We start from the raw sequence: 3,743 nt of genomic DNA, 5'->3' as shown, positions 1-3,743 counted from the left end.
CCTCACATTTAATACATGTTTAAAATCAGGTCTATCGTGGAGCTTCTCACGTGGCACGCCACCCACCGCTCAAATGATGGAATGTTGTGTATCCCTATCAATTCACCTGCATAGAGGCACATCAAAACTCAATGGCCAAAGTTTGGATTGAAGCCTCAACACTTGAGGCTTGGGTTAGCAAGTGATGGTGTCAACCCCTTTGGCACTAAGTCTACTTCATGGAGCACTTTGTCTATGGTGATCGTTAACTACAATATTCCACCATGGGAGACAACCAAGAAGGAAAATATACAAAGTGGAAAATATTGATGTCTACTTGGAGCCCCTCATCGAGGAGTTGGAGGAGTTATGGAGAGGCATCCCAATTGTAGATGTCTCACTTGAAAAGGGGGGGGGAGAAGCCATTGTAAGAGGAATCCTTATGTGGACTATGCAACTATCCTGGGCTTGGAGAGGTTTTTGGTATATCCATTTCCCTTCTCTCTCTATTTCTCTCCCTCTAGTTTGAAGATTCTCTCTAATGATATGTTATGTATGCAGGGTTGTCCACATCGGGCCACAATGCATGTCCTACTTGCAGGCCATCATTGGTGACAGAGAGGCCGGATGCCTTGCACAAGGTAATCTATCCAAACAACATCCATTTCTTACCCCAAGGTCATAGCAAGCACAAGGCTCCAACAAATGGGAAGACGCCTTTAAAGCTCACGATGGAAAATTGGGCAACTATTTGGGAAGAGCACTACTCCAACAATCTAGTTCCGAGTACTCCACCAAAAGGTATGTCAAGGTTTTCCATATTTTTAAGGCTTCCATATTGGAAGAACTTTAAAATAAAACAACTCTTGAATCCCATGTACATATTGAATAATGTAGCCCACACCATGTGGGACCACATTATTGGCAAGAAGGACTAATTGGGGGCAGGCGAGGATTTGAGGGTCTTGAAGCGTCTCCCTGCCTTTGCTACTCCATGCGTTCCACCAATGGGAAGATTGTGCTTCCTAAAGCGCCATGGATGCTAGCCAAAGAAGAATTGGACCAAGTGAAGAGTACCATTGCATCTATTCGCACACCAACAAGATGGATGAGGTTGCTAAAGGGAGCTTTCACAAAAGCGAAGAAAGGTGGAAGCAATCAATTGTATGAGTTGAAGTCCCATGATTGGCACAAGACGCTTCAGGTAACTCCCTTTCTATATTCTCTCTATTTTTTGTTTTTTAGGACACATATGATTTGTGTGTATGACTTTCTCTCACATTCCCTTCCTCTAATTTACATTGTAGTTCATTCTGCCGGTGAGTATGTGCATATGCCAGGACAAGAAAGTAAGGGATGTTGTTTTCAAACTTGGAGAACTAGTATGGTACACCACAAGACTCCACTCAAATACACTTTTTTATGTACAAAATAACCTCAACTAGCACTTAGTGTATTCTTGTGTGTTCCTTGCAGCAGATTTGTGAGCTCCAAGGAAATTGAAATAGATTCTATCCCTGATGCTCAAACACTTGCAATAGAAATTGTGTGTGGCATTAAGGATGCATTTGCTTAGTTGGTTCTTCTTAGTCAAATCCACCTCTAGGTTCACGTGGTTGAGGAGACTTCCATATGTGGAGTAGTGCACACACGATGGATGTTCTTTTTAAAGAGGCTTTTAAAGACTCTCAAAGATTTTTGTGGCTAAGGTCTCGACCAGAGGCATGTATGGCCGAAGGGTGGATCGTGCAAGAGGTATTTGTTTACATCTCAGAGTATTTGGCACAAGTTGATCCCTCAATGCCTCACATGTGGTTAGGCAAGGATGACTTCACACTTTCCAAGTAGAAAGGGAAAATTATTTAACATGGATATGAATCTATTATAAGTGGTCAATAACTTTTGTATTCTCAATGCAAAGGTTATGACCAAGTGGGTGGACTTGTGGAAAATGGCAAAGGAAAGTTGTTTGCAAGAGAGAGAAGCATGGAAACAAGTACATGGAGGAAGGAGGGAACCCCCAGTGCCTAGACACCTTGCATGTTTCCCATATCTCATTAGTGCGGAGTGGATTCATGAGAGAATGACCAAAGAAAAAGTGCATGGAGAAGACATCACCGACAAAGAATGGGAGTATGCACGAGGCTACGTACCAAAGGTAGAGTACTCATATACCTAAACCATATTGTATAGTTTTTTCTTGATTTTATCTTTGTAATTGATATTTTCATATTTTGTAGTGCCTTTCCTTTAACTCTATAGTTTTTCTTGATTTTGCCTTTGTAATTGATAAAAGATATTTTCATATTTTGTAGTGCCTTTCCTTTGACTCTATGTGGTCAAAGGGTCATCACTTTCGTATGTGCCACATTGACGAGCGTAGAACCACCATGGACTTTGGCATCATGGGAAAATTTGACACAGATGGTGATGAAGCTAGGTTACTGTAGAACCATTGAAAGGATAATAAATGTTAATTTTATAAACTTTCATACCTTCATCTTTGAGTGCAAGTGGTTTGTAAATGTGCCTAGATGACATGAGAATGGCCTCTACATGGTGGACTCTAGTGTGTGTCACACAGGGAATTGTGAGCAGGTGAGTGACTACCTTTTGTATTTTTAGTTCTTTGTAGCATTAATTATACCAATGTTACTCACTTTGAGCTTCTCTTCTATAGGTCATCTATATCCCAGCAATCCACCAACCAAAACTTTGGTTCGTAATTCCTGTAACACCTTGCGAAAGAACCATTTTTGCCACTAATGAAGTGGAGACCATCTTTGACCCTCTTCCACCTCCTTGTTTGGATGAGGGGGAGACAGAGGAGAGGGAGATTGATGATTCAAGTTCAACTGCCGCAAGTCTTAGTGAGGATGATTTCCATGATGATGATGAGATGGAGGATGACAAATTCAAAGATGATGAAGCCAACGCATCCACAAACAACAATTATATTTCTCTCTTTATTGATTTAGGAGCCATGGGCTTAGAATTGGATGACCCTTCTTGTAGGGATCTTTTGAAAGATGATTCATAAATATTTTGTATACTTGAAGTTATGAAATTTTTGTTCGTGTCATCCCATTCATCTGTCTCTCTCTCCCCCCCCCTTCCTCTCTCTAGTTTTGTGAAGCATGCTAAATTATGTTAATCAAGTGATAGTGTTTAAATTAATCGATAACAAAACTGTAGACTATATGCACATTGCTGCAAAATAAATCTTGAGGAAACTAATGTAGGTGTTACCATCTTGTAAAACATGGGCACACTTCACTCTATCATTCCCATGCCTCAACAAAAGATGTCATCCATGTTTAGCTTCTCATCTCTGACAATGCTTGCTTTACGTGGAGCCACATGCATTACTTTAGGATGTGTCAGACCCTTTGTTGTTTCATGTTTATCCACATAGCTAACTATTGTTCCATGTTTTTATATCTCTTTTTTTATTATTTGAAAATTTAATATAATGTTCTTTAATTTTTACTGAGGGGGAGGGAAACACCAAAACAGAGGGAAACATTAACACTAGTTTGGTACCAAAACAGATCACTCAAGTGTCCCTTTTTTATAAATTTAGATTAAATGCTTCTTACATCAGACGGTGTATTTAAGAAAACCCTCTTGAAACTGTGCATGCAAAAATTTTAATATTTTAATTCTTGAGACATAAGTTTTCAAAACCTCAAATAACTTCAAACTTTCCATGCATATCAACTAATTGTATCAAAGTGCATGGTATGAATACGTACAAATGGGAT

The sequence above is a fragment of the Adiantum capillus-veneris genome, chromosome 23, assembly GCF_014529385.1.
Source record: "Adiantum capillus-veneris isolate H3 chromosome 23, ASM1452938v2, whole genome shotgun sequence".
Taxonomy (NCBI): Eukaryota; Viridiplantae; Streptophyta; class Polypodiopsida; order Polypodiales; family Pteridaceae; genus Adiantum; species Adiantum capillus-veneris.
The sequence above is the reverse complement of the archived record's forward strand: the minus strand, read 5'-3'. Positions refer to the sequence as shown.